The sequence below is a fragment of the Phyllostomus discolor genome, chromosome 6 (genome assembly GCF_004126475.2).
Source record: "Phyllostomus discolor isolate MPI-MPIP mPhyDis1 chromosome 6, mPhyDis1.pri.v3, whole genome shotgun sequence".
Classification (NCBI taxonomy): domain Eukaryota; kingdom Metazoa; phylum Chordata; class Mammalia; order Chiroptera; family Phyllostomidae; genus Phyllostomus; species Phyllostomus discolor.
Genome location: NC_040908.2, coordinates 163,732,749 through 163,753,425, shown reverse-complemented (window position 1 = coordinate 163,753,425; position 20,677 = coordinate 163,732,749). Strand labels below are relative to the sequence as shown.

The 20,677-nt window shown below is 56.0% G+C and overlaps 1 long non-coding RNA gene across 1 annotated transcript; it reads left to right on the top strand.

Annotated features, from left to right (window-relative positions):
• Nucleotides 1-754: 754 nt before the first annotated feature.
• On the top strand, nucleotides 755-19,437 carry LOC118501385. Its single transcript, XR_004904027.1, has 2 exons — nucleotides 755-1,113; nucleotides 19,145-19,437. It is a non-coding gene; the product is annotated as an uncharacterized LOC118501385 (long non-coding RNA).
• The last annotated feature ends 1,240 nt before the right edge of the window (nucleotides 19,438-20,677 follow it).

Here is a 20,677-nt window from a genome sequence, read left to right as displayed (position 1 = left end):
TCAAAGGTGAAAGTCACCCCCCTGTTCCCGAGTAACCCCTGCTTATTGTGATGACTCTCTCTCCTGGAAAGCGCCCCCCCCCCGCCCCCCCCCGCACCTCCCTGGCTGCGTGTCTGTGGGTCCAGGTCTCCGGTTCCAGCTGCGGGTGCCCTAGCCCTACCTTTCTGCTGGACATTGTCACCAGAGTGACAGACACAGCAGGTCTTCAGAGTTGCTGCCACTGTGGACAGGCCTCGGTGACCTGCAGGAGCGGCTTCCTGTATGTGGCCCAGGAAGTAGATTTGATCTCTGTGAGTCTCCAGTGTCCCCGCCTGCGACATGCAAGGGTTGGGACTCCCTCAGCCCTTGGGCACGCTTTTGCGCTGACCCGTCCATGCGCCTAGCCTCCCCCCACCCCCAGGGAATATTTCTGGTTTCTCGCTCTGCTCTTGGCATTTTTGCCCAGTGGAAGGGCTTGTGTTGAACGGAGGTCAGGAGAGCTGGAGTCTCCTTTTGGCTGGCTAGCCGTGTGACCCTTTCCATCCCCGGGCCCTTTGGGACCTAGTTTTCGCAGCTGAGCATCGAGGAACCGGGCCTGTTTGATCTCCGGGAGCCTTTCTGGTCTGACCATGATTTTCATGCTCTCCTTCTGCCCTGGAGTGACCCCACTGGTCCTGAGGGGAGCAGTCAGCTCAGGGCAGGCACAGGGTGGGTGGCCCTAGGAGGCTTGGGGTGGCGGGAGGTGGGGATAAGTGGGGAAGATGGACTTTTTTCCAGAGCCCCTGAGTCAGTTCCTTGTGGTCTGACTTCATTTTTTCCTTTGAAGGGTTGTGAAATCCCAGAACATCACCCACGCCTACTTCAGCTCTGAGTACATTTGCGGTGCATTCCAACACCGTTTCAACACCCAGTAGGACCACTTTGGAGATCATCTCTCTCCCCTGTGAGCCTTGGGGCTTGGATAACAGGCATCCCAGTTTGTCCTGGACTGTCCTGGTTTGACCACTGGAAGTCCCATGTCCCAGGAAACCCCTCGGTCCCCACCAGATGGCTGGTTCCCCAGCAGCGTTCCACATCAGGGCCTGGACAACTTCCTTAATGGGACGGGCCGTGGTTATATAAAGGAGCCGGAAGGTCAGTGAACCTCAATGTCATCGGGGTGGGGGGGGCTCGGCAGATGCGGACTCCTGGGCCCCACCCTGGAGAGTCAGATTCACTAGATCCAGAGTGGGAACTAGGAATTTGTACTTAGTAAAGGCCCCCAGGTGAGTCTGGGGCAGGTGGATCAGGTACCACGCCTTGAGAGACACGCTGTGCTTGGAGCACTGGAGGAAACACAGCCGGCTCACGCCCTCTCGGAGCCTCTGCCCCAGGCAGGTGCGGCCATGCCGGGAAGTGACTAGGCTATGCAGAGAGTACAGTGAGTCCCTGTCCTCCTCCAGGTGCCCCAGGGCTCACGGAGCTCGATGCCTGGCTACTGCAGGGTGGACTTGGCCTTCATCTGCCGGGGGCCTGCAGGGGCTGTTCCCTGCAGCTGACATCAGGCTCTTGTCTCCGAACCACCCCTGCTCTTCCTGCGGCTCCGAGTGGCCTCTCCGGTGAGGAGGCCGAGGGGGACAGTATCTCAGGCCATTGCTCCGACCTTCTGGCATGCGGGGTGAGGGAGCCATGTGCTACTCTTATTCTTGGTAGGTGGCTGTCATCTCTGTCGCTGATGACCTAAGCCCTTTCTAAGGGGAATTGGTAGCCAGAGCACTCAGTGACAGGGGCAACATGGAGAGGACCTGGAGGTGGCCCATTAAGGACTCACCTAGTCACTGGCTGCAGCTGCCAAGGGGCAAAGTGGCAGGGGCGTCCCTGAGAGGGGAGAGGAATGGACTGACGGCTCCATAGGCCTTCAGACGAGGAGGAATGGGAGCCGCAGGCCTTGACACGGCACCCCTGGGGGCGGCCCGCCTCCGTGGCAGCTGGAGCCATGCTTCGCAGCTGTCCCGGGTCTGCATCAGGCTCCTCCTAGGCCTGGCCTAGGGGGCCGTCTTCGTCTGTCCGGGCCGCTGTAGCAATGCCATGGCCTGGGTGGCTTACCAACAGCAGCACTTTGTTTCTCGTCATTTTGGAGGCAGGAAGTGGGGTGGTGCAAACATTCAGTCTATTGCAGGGGCCTTCCTGGGATCGGGGTCCGAGCATCCCTGTTAGTGTGGTGTGATGACTGGGGGGGCACTGGCTCGGGGGCTGGCCTTCCTGGGTTGAAATCCTGTCTCATTTGTCAGCGGGGTGACCTTGGGCAGGTCGTTGACCTCCCTGAGCCTCCGTTTTCCTATTCATAGAATGGGGGGCGATAGATAATCTTCCCTGTGTTGTCAGGAGAATTGAATGATATGAGCATGTAAACTGCTTAGCCCAGTCCCTGGCACATAGTAAAGGTTAACTCTTATGATTATTCTTGACAGAAACTGGCCAAGGCTAGCAGTGATGTCTATACTAATTTGCTAGGACTACTATTTATTTACTTCTAGAGAGAGGGAAAGGGAGGGAGAGAAACATCAGTGTGTGAGAGATGCATGGATTGGTTCTCTTGCTCGCCCCCAACTGGGCACCTAGCCCTCAACCCAGGCATGTGCCCTGACTGGGAATCGATCTGGCGACCTCTTGGTTCAGAGGTGGGTACTCAATCCACTGAGCCACACCAGCCAGGGCTTGCTAGGACTACTGTAACAAAATACCACAGACTGGGTAGCTTCAACAACAGAACATTATTTCCCTATGGTTCTGGAGGCTGGAAGTCCCACATTAAGGCATGGGCAGGTCTGGATTCTTTTTTTTTTAAAGATTTGATTTATTTATTTTTAGAGAGGGAAGGGAGGGAGAAAGAGAGAGAGAGAGAGAGAGAGAGAGAGAGAGAGAGGGAGAGAGAGAAACATCAATGTGCGGTTGCTGGGGGTCGTGGCCTGCAACCCAGGCATGTGCCCTGACTAGGAATCGAACCTGCGATGCTTTGGTTCGAAGCCCACGCTCAATCCACTGAGCTATGCCAGCCAGGTAGGTCTGGATTCTTCTGAGGCCTTTGTCCTTGGCTTGCAGACGTCCGCCTTCTTACTGTGTCCTCTTGTGGTCCCCCTCTGTGTTCCTGCATCCTAGTGTCTGACTTTCCTCCTCTTATGACACCAGCCATACTGGATTAGAGCACCCTAAGGAACTCACTGTAACTTAATCACCTCTTTAAAGACCCTACCTTGAAGTACAGCCTCATTCTGAAGTGATGGCAGTTAGAGTTTGAACATATGAATTCATGGGCACAATTCAGACCGTAACAGGGACCAACCTCAGGGCCAGGATCTTTGAGGATCAGACAGCAAAGATTCTCCTTAGGGAGCCAGAAACACAAGTGGGGCCCAAGCCTGACTGGGAAGAGTGGGGCACACCATGGCTGCCCAGGCAGCCCATCCCGTTGCACTTGGCCGCAGCACCGGGTACAGTGTGTTCAGTTTTATAGCTGATGGCTGGGTTAGCCTGGGCCAACCCAGGTGGGTGTAGGTGTGATCAGCAGCCCGGGTACCGTGAGGAGGTGAGCGTGGGAGATAGTGGAGGGAAAGAGCAGGTGGTGGCTCTAGCAAAACAGAAGCTAAGGCTGCGCAGTAGCACTGGGCCAACCCCTGGCCCAGACCTTTAAGGTCCGTGAGACTCTCGTTTCCCTTCAGTGGGTCAGGAAACCCCTTGAAGGGGGCTCACATAGTAAGTGTTCCATATAGGTTTCAGGCGGTCTAGGGCCTTCTGGTAGACCTAGCAGATGTACTTCCTTATTAAATGAAAATCCAAGACTTCAGCAGAGAACCGGGTGGCCAGGGTGTGAATCCTTTTAAGAACCGGACTCTGGCTGGTGAGGCTCCGTGGTTGAGTGCTGGCCTGTGAGTCAAAGGGTTGCTGGTTCGATTTCCAGTCAGGGCACATGCCCGGGTTGTAGGCCAGGTCCCCAGTAGGAGGTGCAGGAGAGGCAACCACACAATGATGTTTCTCTCCCTCCCTTCCCTTCTCCAAAAATAAATAAATAAATAAATAAATAAAAGAACCGGTCTACAGTGCAGCCTGGGATTTTAATTTGCTCTCCATCCTAAAATGAGCTTGGGAAGGTCGCTTGTCAGGGCCCCTCAGTTTCTTCCCCCACCCCTCCCCACCCCTCCGCTTCTCTCTCTTCTCGTCTCCTCCACAAGGGTCCTCCTGAGCTCCTCTGTGGGTCTCCCCATTGTCCTGGCAGATCTGTCTCCGCAGACCCTGAAAGCCTAGGTGTCTCTTTACCCCTCATTTTGCTCCGAGTTTGGCTGAAGGCGGGGTCCCGAGGAGGGCATCCTGGGAGAATGTTGCTGGAGTGAGGGTCAGGGGTTCCGCCTTCACCACGAAACATCCCAGGTCCTTCACCTTCGTCTCCGGGCTGTCTGGGTTTCAGCCTCTTGTTCATATCTCGTGTTGTTATCTAAATGGTTCGGGTTTTGATACTGTCTCTGTCCTCAGTTGTTCTGAGGTGGCTGGGATTGAAGGTGGTGTTCTTTCAGACGTCTGTGGCAGCTTCAGAATTGACTAGGAGTTGCTGGCTGTGCACACAATGAGCACGCATAGACGCGGCCCATTCACTGAGACGCGTCCCCGGAGCAGAGCCCCTCCGGCCAGACCTAGGACTCAGGCCACACCTCCTCCCTCCGGAGTCTCCTCATGTCTCCCTCTCCTCTGGGTGAACAGAGCCCCCAAACCGCAAGAGCTTTCTCAGCTCCTAGGGACACCACACTGTAACCTTCTTAGAAGGCAGTGGTGCCGTGCCAAGTTCAAGTCCAGCATCAAATCCTGGCTCAGCCGTTGACTGGCTGGGTCTCTGGGGTTGTTTTCAAGCTCTGTTCCCTCACTTCTGAGTTGTGTGCCTCTCACACATTAAGTATTCAACAAATTAGGGCTAATTCTTCTCCTTCTTATCATTCGTTCAACTTCCTCAACCCAAACGGAGTGGAGTGGAATGGTTTCCCCGAGACCAAGGGCATCAGGGATGACAGTGGTCATCAGGCACCAGAGTGGGGCTGCCGGCATCCGTTCTGGCTCCCCCATTTATGAAATGTTCTTCCCTGGCCTCACTTTTCCCCTTGCTAGAAATGAGGACACTAAGGCCACTACATCACAGTGTTGTGGTGAGGACAAGGTGAGATTATAAAGGTGAAATGCTGGACCTGTGAGAAGTACTCAGTCAGTTACTCAGTCAAGTACTCAGTTGTCTGTCACTGTTATTTCTGTGTTTGGAGTGGGGCTGGTGATCTGCCCACAGGCCTCTAGAAACCTAAGGAGCACAACAAACAAATGAGCAAAATAGACCCAGAGGCATGGAAACAGGGAAGAGGCTGACAGTGACAGGGGTGGTGGCGGGGGGGGGGGGGGCAGAAAGAAAGCAAAGGGTCCAGTTAAGGAACATGTATAAATGACCCATGGACGTTGACAACAGGGTGGGGACTGACTGTGGGGGTGAGCAGGGCAGGAGAGAGCAGTGGGGGGAAAACTGGGACAACTAAAAAAGAACAACAACGACAATAATAAAAAAGAATGTATTACAGCCCCGGCCAGCGTCGCTCTGTAGGTTGGGTGCTGTCCAGCAGACAGAAAGCTCACTGGTTCAATTCCTGTCCAGGGCACACGTCTAGGGTGTGGCTTCAGTCCCCGGTCAGGGTGTACTCGAGAGGCAACTGATCGATGTTTCTCTCCCTGTCTTTCTCCCTCCCTTTCCCTCTCTAATAAGTAAATAAATAAAATCTTAAAAAAAGAGAGAGAATATATTGCTATGAACCTGTCATAGGAGATTAATTTTTTTTTGAGACTAAAGGCTTTTGGTCTCCCAGGGAATCGTGAAGAGGCAACCACTCCCATCCAGCCGCTGTCCGGCCCCGTGGCTGGCTGGGCAGGACCTGGGATGGCCCACGGTGAGCGCCTGGGGCTGGCGGGGGCTCTGCGAGAAACAACAGGCAGGTGGGAGGGGGACACACAACCTTTTCTCTGATGCGGCCTTTGGCCCTGGGCTTGTGTTCCTCAAACGCACTCGTCACTGGTTTTCTTTCGACTGAAGTCTTGCCCCCACGACTGTTGTGAAGTTTTGGTGGAGAAGAGATGCGTTGAGACCTGCCCTTGGCGCATGGAGGTGATACCACCGGGCCCTGGCGGGATGTTGGCTCTTCCTGGGATCTTGAACTGGGCTCTGCACCAACCCTCCCCATGACCGCTTTCGAAAGACGCAGTGAGTGTTTGACTGTAGTTCACTTAGCATCCGCTGAGCGTCTGCTGCTGCTCTGGGCCCCTAGAGTGCAAACAGAGAGACAGATGTCCCAGTCAGTAAAGTCCCACAGGCCTGCGGCCCGTGGCCCTTGGGCCTCCCCACCGACAGCTTCCCATCCCCTGCCTGTTCTGGGCACAGGGACAGCAAGCGCAGAGGCTCGGGAGGTGTCAGGACTCAGGGTCTGTTCAGGAAGTGAGTGGCACTGGGTGGCTAGGGGTGGCGTGGGCGTGGGTGGGGCCACCCATGGGACCAGGGTGCCCTTGTTCTTGGGGGTGGGGTGGGAGCTGAAACTGTACCCTAGCAAACTGTCTTAAATTCCATTTTCAACCGACCCTTTTTATAAAGAGAAAAGTGTAGGTAAGGGGATTGGAATTCAGGGAAGATGTTCATCAGATAAAACCTGCAGCGTTCTTCCGTGTGTGTGTGCTGGGCGGTGGTCTCTCATCTATGTCCTGGGTGGTGGTCTCTATCTGTGTGCTGGGCGTGGGTGTCTCACCCTGGAGCACAATGGATCAGTTACCATCTTCATTGCCTGCAGTCCTCCTGAGGCACAAAGGTGGGACTGCTGACGGTCTCCTGGAGTCAGGGTAGGTCCTGCCTTCAGTTCCCGAAACAATCCCTTGTTACACACATTGATTACTAAGCTCATTAGCTGTCACCTGAAACTGAAATGTTTCCAACATTTGAGTCCCATTTCCAACAGTTGGGAGACACCAGAAGCTTTCTTACAGGGAAATGACAGGAACTGACTTTTGTTTTTATTAAAAAAAATATTTCATTTACTTGTTTTTAGACAGAGAGGAAGGGAGGGAAAAAGAGAGGGAGAGAAACATCCCTGTGTGAAGAGAAACGTCAATCCCAATCCCGTTCGTTGCCTCTTGCAGGCGCCCCACTGAGGGCCAGGCTGAAGCCCAGGCCTGCGCCCTGACGGGAATGGCTTGGAGGGGCAACGCCCAACCCAGGGGGCCACGCCCAACCCAGGGGGCCACGCCCAACCCAGGGGGCCACGCCCTCCCGTCAGGGCTGACTTTGTTTTTCCAGCACAGCCTTGATGGCAGCGTGACAGTGCTCAGTGCTGAGCACTTCCCTTGTGACAGGCCTAGCTAAATGCGTTCACGTGAACTATCGCATTGAATCCCATTTTACAGATGAGGCTGGGCGAGGCCACCAAGCCCGTCCTGTAGCAGCTGTAGCAGCGGGGCTGGGACAAACCCACGTCCATCCGGCCGCAAAGCCCTCGCTGTGAACAGCTGGCTCTGCAGCCTCCCTGAACCTCAGCGCCCTCGTCTGTTGTATCCGTAGCTACGCCCCAGGGGGGTTTTCCTCCGCTGGCGAATGCGTTCCAAGTGCTTGGCACAGCGCCTGGCACCCTGCGAGTGCTCAGTAAACGCTGGCCATGTCTCTCTTTGGTATCGTTGCTATGATCTGTTTCAGAGAGTGCCCCCCTGGCTCGCCAGGTGTTGGGTGGTACCTTGAAGTCTGAAACCACACGGGCCCCGCAGGAATAAACCAGGCGAAGGAAGCCACGCCCCTCGAAGCAGGGTGCTGCACAGGCGGCTTCCTGTAGCCTCCCCTGTTGCCATGGTTACCAGTGTGGGCACCTGGTTCTCGCTCTGTTGTGCAGCCCTCTCCAGCTCAGGTCAGGGTGGCTGCACCAGCTGCTTCTCTGAGGTTGCCTCCCGCGTTCCTTGGTCTTGGTTTGGCTCTGGCTGAGCCGGGGCAACGGGAGACCCGTGGGTACCTCCAGGGGGACAAGGCGAAGGGTGGAAGGGCCCCGGTGGTGGGAATGGAGAGTGACGGCAGTTTTAGGAGATACTTTGGGTTTAGGACTGACAGCGGGCAACCCTCTAATCCCATGAGGAGCAGAGAGGGGGAGTGAACAATGAACACTCTTTCTAACTGGCACGGTCTCCTGGCCGTGCTCCTGCCCCTCGCGGGGTGCCCTGCATGGTCCATCCCCTCTGTTCCCAGGGCGTTACCGGCCTTGTCTGGGCCCACTCCCAGCTCCCTGAGCCCCAGCCCCCACCGCTTCCCTGACCCTTGCTCTCTCCGCTTGGGTGTCCCTCAGGCATGTCCGACACAGTATTTCCAGAACGGAGCTCCAACAGTGATCTGGCCCCTCACTCCCAAACTTGCGCCCCCCTCTTGGTCCTCGGTACCACTACCCGTGCTCATGTTCAAGCGAGAAAATCAGAGCTTCCTCCCTGAGGCCTCCCCGCTCCTCCTCACCCCTTGCAGCCCACTCCTCAGCAGGTCCCACCATTTCTCCCTCAGAGATGCATCCCCTCTCGCCACCTGCACTGCTGCCTTCCTAGGTTGGGCCACCCCGGTCCCTCTCTGGCGTGGGTGGCCCGGTCCCCACTGCCTCCCCTCTTCCAGCCTGGCTCCAAGTTCCAGCCCCAGGCGTCGTCGAGGAACACAGATCTGATGGTTCATCCTTTTACCTAATGACTTCCAACTATACCACCGTCCCCTGGCTTATAAGGTTCTACTTTGGGCCCCCCCCACCCCCACCCCAACCTGTGTGGCTCATGGGTTGGGTGTCGTTTCATAAACTGAAGGGCCCCCGGTTTGACTCCCAGTCAGGGCGCAGGCCTGGGTTGCGGGTTGGGTCCCCCATTGGGAGCATGCGAGAGGCAACCAATTAATGTTTCCCTCTCTTTCTCCTTCCCTTCCCTTCTCTCTAAAAATCTCTAAAAATAAATTAATACAACCTTAAAAAAAACACGCCAAAAAACCAAGGTTCTGCAGTGGATCTCAGCTTCGCCTGGCTTCCTCCTCCCCATCACTTCCTTCCCTTCAGCCTCACTGGCTTCCTTGTGGTCCCCACGGCGCGTCAAGGGTTTCCTCCCTCAAGCCTCCCACGGCTCACCGCCGTTCCCACCTGAGCCGCACCAGCGGCTGGAACGCTCTGCCTCACCTTTGCACGGTTGGTTCCTTCTCACCCTCAGCCTCCAGTCCCAGAGTTCCCTCTCCGGTCATTGCCTGCCCACGACCTAAGCAGGGGTCCCCCTTCTTCTCAACATCCTCTGTAGCCAAGCATTTCACCCAGAGCACACACTGGTCTCAGCCTGACATTTCCTATGTGTTACCTTGTTTATTTTCTGTCCCCCCACTGGGGTTTCAACTCTGCAAGGGCAGCCTGGCCCGTCACAGGTGCCCCCAGGTGTGTGCTGGCTGCCCAAACAGGCATGCACCTCATCGACGATGAGGGCCTGAGCAGAGGGCCCGCAGAACGCAGGTGTTCACTGGACGGGCAGAGGGGCTGGCAAGGAGACTGGAGGATGAGGGACAGGAGGGCAGTGTCGGTCACCGAGAGGAGGATGCACCGAGAGAAGCATCAGTTGGGGATGCTTCTGGCTGCAGGTAGCAACACACCTGTCCAGTGGGGATGCTGAGAAGAGAACTACCGGTACTTTCCTCACAGTAGGGATGTGCAGAGTTCCAGTCACCGTGTCTGAGGTCAGTCCTCCCAGCCTTCCCGACGCAGCTCCATGCATCACATCCCTGCGTGACCGAGTTCAAGGACAGGAAGCGAGGAGCAGTGCGGGGCGCATGCTCTCGTCACTCGTCTCCCTCTTGTTGGTGGGGGGTTGGGGTGATGGTGGAGGGGTGGTCCCCAGAAGGTCCCACCCAGTCTTCCCCTGTGTTCTACTGGTCAGAGAGGACACAGGCTTGCCCTTGGACCGGGGTGTGTGCCCATCGTGCTGACATAGAAGAATCTCTTTCCTGTCTTTGAACGAAGTTGCGGTTCTACCAGCTGAGGAGCAGGGGAACGGCTCTGAGGAAGCAACGAACAGCGGCTCGGCCCGGGCCCCTTTCGCAAGGAGGTGGCTTTCTCTGTTGGGTTCATGGATGCAGGGAGGTCGGATGGGATGGCTCTCGGGAAGTGGCTGCGGGGTTTGATGCTTACAGACTCTCCGTGGCTCTTGGGAGGTCGGCTCCCCGGAGGGAGTGGCTGCCTGGGCTGCACACTGCCTGGGGCTGGGGATTTATTGCGCCAGGAAGGTGGATTACCGGGAAGTCGGGTGTGGAAGGGAAGAGGAGAGAAGGGACAGTGTTGGGGCGCAGGAGGCAGGTGCAAGGGTCTGAATCTTCAGTTGGCGGCAGACTCGAAGATGCTGGTGGATAGGCTGAGCCGAAGAAGCCAGCAGGAGAGAGAGGGCACAGAGGTTCTGCAGCAGGACGGGCCAGTAGGTTCCCAGTCCCAAACAAAACCGGGCTGGTATCCAGTGCTGGAGAGGCGAGGCCACCCCTGGCGCAGGCAGGAGGCAGCTCTGAGGACATTCAGCTGCCTTCGGAGGTGGGAGGGGGTGGGAGACGCCCAGCAGGGCTGAAGAGCCCTGTCACTTCCCTTTGTGTGGCAGTGGGCTCCTCTGGAGATTGAATGACCTTGACCGTTCCATTAACCTTTGTTTTTACATTCTGATAGCACAGACGAAAATATGCGGTCACATTTGTGTGGTTGCACCCTGGGAAGCTCCTTGGGTTTTCTCTCTTTCTTTCTTTCTTCCTTTCTTTCTTCCTTCCTTCCTTCCTTCCTTCCTTCCTTCCTTCCTTCCTTTCTTTTCTTTCTTTCTCTCTCTCTCTCTCTCTCTCTCCCTCCCTCCCTCCCTCCCTCCCTCCCTCTCTCCCTCTCTCTCTTTCTTTCTTTCTTTCTTTCTTTCTTTCTTTCTTTCTTTTTTACTTTTAGAGAGAGGGAGAGGGAGGGAGAAGGAAAGACACATGGGCCAGTTGCCTCTTGCACGCAACCCAGGCATGTGCCCTGACCTGGGATCAAGCCCGTGACCTTTTGGTTCAAAGGCTGATACTCAGTTCACTGAACCACACCAGCCGGGGCCGATCCTTGGGTTCTCTTGTTTAGATAGATGCAGCCGCCCAGAGCATGGGCAGGGGCGTGGCTAGTGCATGGTGCTCTATAGAGGGTGCAGGTCACTGAGCAGATAGCATGGAGCCGCCCCATCCTGCAGCCCGTGGGCATCAGGGCAGAGGGGGAGAGCCCTGGCTGAACTGGGCAGAGAAGACCTAGGCGCCACGTCCAGGCCCGCCACGTCCGGGCTGGCGTCCACGGGTGTCATCTGCAGAGAGAGGCTCGAGTTGTGTGCGGCAGTGCAGCTCCTCCTTTCTCTGCCCACAGTTATAAAATGTGCCGGCTCCTCACAGGGAGTTATGGCAATGCCTCCGTGCCCCGCCCCCCACCCTTCTCTGGGGAGTGTGACCCTGCTCTGTAACCCCCTGAGACAGAACAGTGCACTCCTTCATCCTCAGCCCTGGTCCCTCGCTGCTGGCATCTCTTCTCCTTTGTTTTGGGCAACGATGGCGTAGGGCCCAGCGAGTAGGACCGGGAGCCAAACCTCTCTCCACTATTTATCCAGATGGTAGCTATGGATGCAGTGAAAAGCAAACAGAAGTGTGACTAGATGCATGAGCTCGATGCTCCACGTTTGAAACTGGTGTCTACTTACGTAGGAGGCAGAAAACACAACATTATGTTAAAATGAATAATAGCCCTGACAGAAAAAAAAAAGTGCATTTTTGAGAAAAGGTCCTTGCCAGCCACGGACTCTCTGTGTGTCTCTCCTCAAAGCTCTTCATGTCCCCCCAGATCTTGTGCCTCCTTGCAGGTGTGCATTCTGAAGGGGACACCCCTTCTCCTGGGTCACATGCTTCCCCCGGCACGTGGGGCAGGGCTTTGACCTGTGGAGGGCTTTGTGCTTGTCCGAGGGGGTCCCTGTGGGAGGCTGATATGGGTAAGAAGCGAGGAGAAGGGTCACGTGCTCCTATCAAAAAAGCTGCCCCCGTCTGATCAGTCCTGGCCATTGGCTGGTGGCCTGCACCTCAGCGGTGTCTGTGGGCCGTCAGCGAGGGAAGCCTTTGGCCAAGGGCCCTGATGGAATCAGGTGCCGACAGAGTGCCTGGAGCTGGCCCGTGCTGTGCCTTGTGGGAAGGAGGCCTCAGGTGTGTCTCTGCCCCCTCCGTGAATAGCTGGACGGAGGAAATGGACACTGGGAGTCCACGGGAAACAAGCGTGACCTCCGGGACCAGCCCTGCCCCGCGGCTCGAATGGACATCCTGGAGGCCCAGCAGCTGCGGGGTGGGGCACACGGTCAGCGTAATCTCCTGGCGGCCGCGGCAGGAGAAAGGAGAATCTGATAGTCATTGTGTGGTGGCTTCTAATTTCCTTCTGCTTTCGAGATCCTCTTCTGAGAGAGAACAATGTCGCGAACGAGGCCCGGGCTTCCTCGCGGGCGCCGGGCCAGCTGCGGGGAAGGCGGTGCCTGCCAGAACACAATGGCCAGGCAGATGGCCTTTGACTCCCGTGTCTTCCTCTGCAAATCACTGGGGTTGGTGGGGTTTGGTGGCCCCTTCGAACCCCAGCGATTGTTTGTTCTGTCCCTGGGCCTCGGAGCAAGTCTGCCCCATCTCATTGATGAGCGTGACTTTTAAAATGTTTCTCTTTGCAAGAAAGGACTTTCCCTCATGGGCCACCAGGGTTCTTCTGAGGCTGGGTGGGTGGAGGGGGCCCTGGAACCCACAGGACTCCCCCTAGGACGGGGGTCCTGGGTCCGGGAGGCCGCTGAGTCCCCAGCAGGAGGGGGAGAGTGTTGGGTCTTTGAGCGCATGGGCTGGGCCGAGTCCGGGTTGCAGGTCAGCGTCCAGGATGCACCCTCTGCAGAGGATCCCGGGCTGACGCTCCCCTAGCCGGGGCCCTGTGAGGCCAGCCGGGGGCAGCTGGCCCAGGACAGTGTCCAAGGAACGGGGTGGGGTTTCCTCATTCCTTTCTTCGCACGTGGCCTCTAGCCGCGGATCTCGGGGCCTCGGTCCGCCTTGCTTCTCGTTCGCCAGCAGAACGCAGAGACCTCGAGAGCGAGCGACGCACGGGTGTACAGGGGCGGGAGGGGGCCGTGGGGCTGCTTGACTGCGACCTTCGAGTCCGCAGGGTTCCACTGAGAAGGACGCCGTGAGAGTGGCCGGTGGGGATGAGAGGACTGAGGGGCGACTTGGCCAGAAAGGTGCCCCGGAAGGGTCTTTGAGACGAGACGAGCCCAGAGCAGGGCTGCCCGTGGCCTGAGTCACCCCAGTGCCATCATCGCTCTTTCTGCCACACCCCCATACTCTTCACTGAATAGTTCTCTGTGCGTGAATTTATTCTAAAAACCTTCCATCGAATGAAAAAGAAACCTTCATGTGACTTCCATAAAGGAAACCTGGCATTTTTTTTTTCTAACAAACACAGCAAGTTCATAACTTAAAGTAAAGGTTAAAATAAACCCGTCACCTCCCACTGAAACCTTGAAGGCCACCCAGGGCCTCACGTGCGTTCGTAATGTGGCCTTTGCACACAAGGGGTCGCCGTGTGTGTCTGCTGGTAGCGTCGGGGTGAGCCTGGGGTTGATAAGAAGCAAAGGGTGGGGGGCTTTGTGCTGGCTGTGGCCCCAGCAAAGGTGCTCCCGGGAAAGCACCCTGCTGCCTGACCCGGGGGCTCCCGGCTCCGTATCGGCCCGTCCAGCATGGGAGAACGGCTGTCTCCTTCCGAGGATGGGCGAGGGTGGACTGAGTGTGTAAATTTATACGGCGTTTGGAACAGTGCCTCGTGAGTGGCAAGTGCTCAGCCAGGGTTAACACCCACCATAACTTGGGAGATTCTGGCTGGGGTCTCAGCCCCCCGGGGGCCCATCACCTGCCTCCCTGGGGACAGGGCCCCGCCAGCCGAGGTCCCAGGCTCCCTCCCACCCTCCATGGATTTCTGTTGCTCCCCACCTCCTCCACGGAGACCGGTGCAGCCAAATGGCACGGCTGTCCTCTCCCGCATGATTGTAGGTTTGAGCTAAGATGAGGTCACGGTATTAGTTGTCGCGAAACATCCCTGCTGGAATTGAGGGTCATGTTTGTGCAATGGAGGCCCTGGAACAGGCTCCCCGGGGTGGCCACCAGCGTGCATGTGCTGGGGGCTTGTGAGAGCTGGGCCTGCTGCTCCAGCTGAGCAACCCTGAGCTCTTTCTGGAATGGGACTCATGGCTTGGAGAGCGAAAGACGCTGTGGGAAGCCATCCCAGGTTCCCGGGGCGGGGTGCAGGGTGGGCAGGGAGAGGGGAGCCTGGAAACTGCCTCAGGCCCTGGAATTTTGACTTCCTGTTTGGCCTGGTGCTTGCCCTTCCCCCCCATATATGGCTCTGATATACCCTCTCCCTCCCCCTCTCTGGATCTATTTCCTCGTCTGTAAAATGAGGGGGTTGATTGTATTTAAGGCCCCTTCAAGCTTGGGAAAGCTATGATTCACCTCCCAGCCACCCCCTCACTTTCCCCCCAGGCCTCTTGATTGACAGGAGAAGAAAGGTAGGAAGGAAGGAAGGGAGAAGTGGGGAGGGCTGGGCAGCCCCCCCAGGGCACAGCACAGGCCCCACAACACACAGCAGGTTCAAATGATCGGGAGTGCTGAGGCTGAGAAAGCCTGCTTCCAGGCGGGAGAGACGGGAGGGAAGAGAAGGTTTCGAAGGCAAATGCGTGATGGGTGTCCTGCAGAGGATAAACGCTTGGATGAATGATGATGAAAGAGAAAGTCCAGGGAGCGGAGAAAATGCTTGGGAAAAGTTGTTACAGTGGGGGAGGAGGAGGGGGAGGAGGAGGACGAGGAGGAGGAGGAGAAGGAGTTGCTGGGATGGGGGAGGAAGCTGTCTACAAAGCTTCTGCAAAGCTGAGCTGTGGGCCTGGGAGTCCAAACCAAACTAGCCAGGGGGGATTTCTCTCCTGCCTGCCGCTTCCCAGCTCTCTGTGGAGGATGTCACCCCACCCCCCACTCTTTAGGGGTTCCCTTGTGGGATTTCAGCTGTGTAGCCAGTCGGCAATGGTGTGTGTCAGGGTAGGCGGAGCCACAAGGTGCCCCTGGGCTAAGAGGCTGGGTGGTCGTTGTTGTGGGGGCCTCATCGCGTCAGGCAGGGTGCGTTTTCCGCACCGAAGTAGCAACAAATTAGTTCAGTTATCTGCGACTCCAGAGGGAGCTGCCATAAAAGCGAGAGGGAAAGAAGAAAGTAGCACAGTCAGGGGGATGTGAAGTTCAGCGCAGGGAACACAGGCAGTTACACGGTCAGGACTCTGAGTGGTGCCGGCTGGGGGCTGGGAACCCTGGGGGACGCTCTGTGGAACACACGGCTGTCTCACCGCTGCGCTGCACTGCGTTGCACACCTGAAACCAGCACAAGATCACGTTGAACGTAAACTGTAATGAGAAAATAAAGCTAAAAAAAGGAGTGAACATGAAATGTCTTCATGACCTTGGGGGCTGAGCCATAATTTCTAAAACAGGACACCGAAAGCACACACACACAAAAATCGACAATTGGATTTTGTCAAAATGGAAAATGTCTCTTTGTCAAAGGCACCGTTAAAAACACGAAGAGGCGAGGCTCAGCCGCAGAGGTGATACCTGCAGTAAATGAGTCGGACGAAGTAGTCATTCCCAGAGTGACCCACCGGACAGAGGACCAATAAAAACTGGGTCCAAGCCCTGGCTGGCATAGCTCAGTGGATTGAGTGCGGGCTGCAAATCAAAGTATCGCAGGTTCGATTCCCAGTCAGGGTACATACCTGTGTTGCAGGCCATGACCCTCAGCAACCGCACATTGATGTTTCTCTCTCTCTCTCTATCTCCCTCCCTTCCCTCTCTAAAAATAAATAAGTAAATAAATAAAATCTTTTAAAAAACTGGGCCCAAGACTTCCCACGCACCAAGAGCCTGTCCGGATGGCCAAACGCACTGTGGAAAAGCGCTGGACATCCTTACTCACCAGGAACATGCAAGTGGAAGTGGCCAGGAGACACTACCATCCACCCGCCAGAATGGCTAAAGTGCACAGAGGGACAGTACCAAGTGTCACTGAAGATGTGGAGTGCCTGGAACATTGCTGAGGGGGGTGTCCAGTGGCAGAGGCGCTGAGGGCAACTGTGAGGCCAATTCTGTTGACGCTAAAGCCACGCTCGCCGGACAAGCCCTGCGAACCCACTCCCAGGCTGTGCAAGTGTGTGTGTATCCAGGAGATGGAGGCTTATGCCAACATAAGCCTGTGCATAAGGATGTTGGAGGGACTTGGCTCCGAACTTGAAACTCCCCCGGTCCCCTCAGCAGAAGAGCGGAGAAATAGACTGTGGCCCATTCCTGCAGTGGATGCACGAGGTCCCAGACTGCCGGCTGCCTGATTTCGTTAAGGTGACGTGCAGGACGGGACACAGTGAGAAGGATGAGTCAGATCTCGGTTCTACTGGGCAGCGGCATGGACCGAGAGGGTGCTCAGGGAGCCTGCTGGGGTGCTAGAGATGCTCTGTATCTGACCGGGCAGGCGGTTACAGAGGTGTGTCCATGTGAGGACGAGTCTCAAGCTGTCCATCTGAGATGAGTGCGGTTCCCTGACTGGGAACTGAACCGGGGACCTTTTGGTTTGCCGGACCACGGCCAATGCACTGAGCCACGCCGGTTGGGGCTTAGATGTCATGTTCTGAAGAGACCTTTGGTCTGTATCCTGATATTCCTGGAGCTCAAACCCCCCCACCATCCTGAAAAACCAAACACAGAAGGGGACTCACACCCTCCCCCTGTTCTGCCCCTGAGCTTGTTTCAGGCGGGCGATGAGCCCGGGGGTGCCTGCCCACCCTAACTGTTTGGTGTGTTCTCCGAGAATACCACGCACCGAATACTGAGAGTATGGACTGTGGGCTATAACGGTCAATATTGTGTGAACTCCGTGTCTGTTCCTCTTCAGCCATGAGGCTCTCGGGAAGTTATTTAATTTCCTAAAACCTGTGTTTCCTCGGCTGTAAAGCGGGGATTGTGGTGCTTATCTTACAGTTTCAGGGTGAGGGCTCAGGGGGTCATGCGTAAGAACCCAGCTAAGCCCCCAGATCCCAGCAAATACTCAGTAAAAGGCAGTGTGAAATGTCAAAGCTTCCACGTTACTTTTTTAAAAAAATATTTTATTTATTTATTTTTAGAGAGGGAAGGGAGAGAGAGAGAGAGAGAGAGAGAGAAAGAAACATCAATGTGCGGTTGCTGGGGGCCGTGGCCTGCAACGTAGGCATGTACCCTGACTGGGAATCGAACTTGTGATGCTTTGGTTCACAGCCCGTGCTCAATCCACTGAACTATGCCAGCCAGGGCTGCTTCCACGTTAGTGATGCCCAGTTCCTTCCACGTCTCTAAAAGAGGCTGTGGCACCTTTCTCCCCTAAAGCAGCGTTCCCCAACTGTTTTTGGCACCAGGGACGGGTGTCATGGAAGACATTTTTTTCATGGACCCGGGCGGGGGTGGGGGTGGGTGTGGGTGTGGGGAGGAGAGATGGCTTTATAGCCTGCCACCAGATGCAGCTTAATTGTCACTCGCCACTCACTGACAGGGCTTTGCTACGAGTCTGCAAGCAGTGGATTTACTATGGTCTCTGCTCATGATAATCCCTGTTTGTAGCCACTCCCCAGCGCTGGCATCACTGCCTGGGCTCTGCCTCAGGTCATCAGGGGTCAGGTCCTCATAAGGGGTGCACAGCCTAGGTCCCCCCAATGCGTAGTTCTCAGCAGGGTTCATGGTGCTGCTACTATGAGAATCTGTTGCTGCAGCTGATCTGAGAGGAGGCGGAGCTCAGGCGGTGATGCCAGCCATGGGGAGCGGCTGGCCGTAAACACACATGAAGCTTTGCCTGCTCACCCGCCACCCGCCTCCTGCTGTGCCGCCTGGTTCCTAACAGGCCCCTGTTCTAAAGCGCTCAACATACCTCTGAAAGAGGGCTTATGCGAATGATTTTTCCACACAGGAGAGGCACTCAAGGAATGGCAGGCTCTCAGAGCCGCAGTGGGGGAGGGCACGGGGAGGTCATTTTCAGTGAGGTTGGTCAGCAAGGAGGTGTTTGTAAGGGCCTTCAAGGACGGGTAGGGGTTAGCCCTGGCTGGTGTGGTTCGGTGGATTGAGTGTGGGCCTGTGAACCAAAGGGTCGCCAGTTCGATTCCCACTCAGGGCACATGCCTGGGTTGCAGGCCAGGTCCCCAGTACGGGGTGTGTGAAGAGGCAACCACACACTGATGTTTCTCTCCCTCTCTTTCTCCATCTCTTTCCCCTCTCTTTAAAAATGAGTAAATAAAATATTTTTTAAAAATTGGGTAGGGTTTAGTCACAGGTCATTGTCAGTTGGAGGAGGAGGGGAGGCGATACTTAGAGAGCAAAGGGGGACTTTTTTTGGGGGTGGCCAGCTGGCCGCTGTAGTTGGCGGCTAATGTTTATGTAGGAAGCTGCAGACGGTGAGGCTGGAAGGGAGACCCCGATGGGGTCCCCCCTGCGCACGGAGAGGGAGGAGGGTTAGGGAGACGGGGTGGGGTGGCGAACGGCTCCTGGAGCCTTGAAGTCCATTGCCCGAGCTTATGAAGCAGAAACGGGGCAGCAGAGAGCAAGGCCGTTTGGAGAGGACAATGAAAGGAGTTTCTTGCTCTCTGGGACTGAAGGGGGTGCCTCTCGCCCCTTCCGGACTCCCCACTTCTGCTGGTCTGCTCATTGCGAGCTCTCAAGAACACATCGTCCCCTTCTGGCCTCAGACTTGTCGAGGCCAGTCAGAGGGCACTTCTCCAAGATTCCTTTCCCCCCTCTGCACATGGGAACTGGGAACCGCACGGGGAGGGGGGACGTGGCAAGACCCCAGTGGATCCAAAGGCAGAATCCTCTCCAAACCCACCCCTCTCCCAAAGGCGGGCATTTGTACAGATGCTCTACCAAGGGGAAGGGAGGGCGGACCCCTCGCAGCAGCCCGTGCAGAGTTAACAAAACAGCCTCCCGGTGTTAGGGAGGGATGCAAACAGTACTTTCAATAAAAACCTCTTTGTTATTGTTGTTTCACAGGACTGTAGCCAAGGCCGGGAAGAAAACCGCCCCCTCGGAAGGCTGTTTTTGTGACCGTTCTTCGGAGCATTGTTCTAAAAATGGGAAATGATAGGGTGCAGTGCCAGAGCGCACGGACACCTGCAGCCCTCGGAACACCTTGCACGAAGCGGCTTTGGGAGCCCCCGCCTGCCCCGGGGGGCAGAGCCGCACTGGGAGTGCCATCTGGCGCTCTTCTTCACCTCTGAGGGGAGTTAACGTCTGTGACAGGTTGTCCTCCACGCATCCACTCAATAAACATGCACTGGATCAGCCCTGGGTTTTTTTTCTCTGTTCCGTTCTCCGGCGTTGTCAGGGTCCCGGGAGAGCGGGCGGTAGGCTGGGGGCCTCTGGTCGCTGTTCTCCAGTTTTCAGCGTCGGGGTGTGACTTCTGCTTCTGAGGGGCTGGAGGGAACCTCGGCCCGTCCTCTCCCTCTCTCCTTCCTTTCCCCGTCTTTCTTCCCACCCCCTCTCTCTCTTCTTTCTTCTGTATGAGTCCACAAAAATAAAAGTGTTATGTTTAACATGCCCATCAACCCAGTTCTTTAGGCCTGTGTTTTTTCGTTTTTCCAAAGTTACCAGTCACTGGGGTACCGTCTGAAATGCCTGACCCGTGATATCAGACATCGGAAAGAAGATACTTCTCTGGTTATCTGGTTCATATTCGACATTAGTCAACGTTGATGTAATCACAAAATAATCACGCGGGAGAGGAATACATGTCAGAGGGATGCATGGTTTAAAAAGAGTCCAGTCCCCTAAGCTGATATCATCTTCGTTAGAAACAAGGAGCAAGAGGGGAGCGACGGGAAAGAACACAGCTTGAACTCTTCGGAAGGCGTTGACTTTGGTTAGAACTTCCTGTCCATGAAGCGTGTGCATTCCTTCCGTGGGCTGGCCGGGGAGTGGTGGTGGACCTCCGGGAGCCAGGGCCATCTCTCGGGGACCACTGCGTTCCTGACGCGGCCCCGCCTGGAAGACGGGGACAGAAGAACAGGCTCTCTAGTCCTGCAGTGTTCTTACGCTGCCGTCCTGGTTTCCATGTTGCTTTCAGCTTTCCCACTAGAGGCCCCTGCTATGCTGGAGCCCATGAGTGATGTGTTTTTCTTTTGCTTATTTGGATTTACTTTTCTTTTTTTTTTTTAAGGTTGTATTGATTCATTGTTAGACAGAGGGGAAGAGAAGGAGAAAGAGAAGGAAAGAAACATCAATGTGTGGTTGCTCCTCGTGAGCCCCCTACTGGGGACCTGGCCCTCAACCCAGGCATGTGCCCTGACTGGGAATCGAACTGGCGACCCTTTAGCTTGCAGCCCACGCTCAATCCACTGAGCTACACCAGTCAGGGCTATTTGGATTTTCTAAATTACTTTTCAGTGAGGGGCAAGAGAACCAAAAATTGGATCATGCCTTCCTGGGAATCACGTTCTAGAGACAGAAGCAGCGATACGCAGATGTGCCGCAGTGTGGCAGAGGCGTGACAGAGCCCAGGTCGTCGTGACCCGGGGCAGAGAGAGC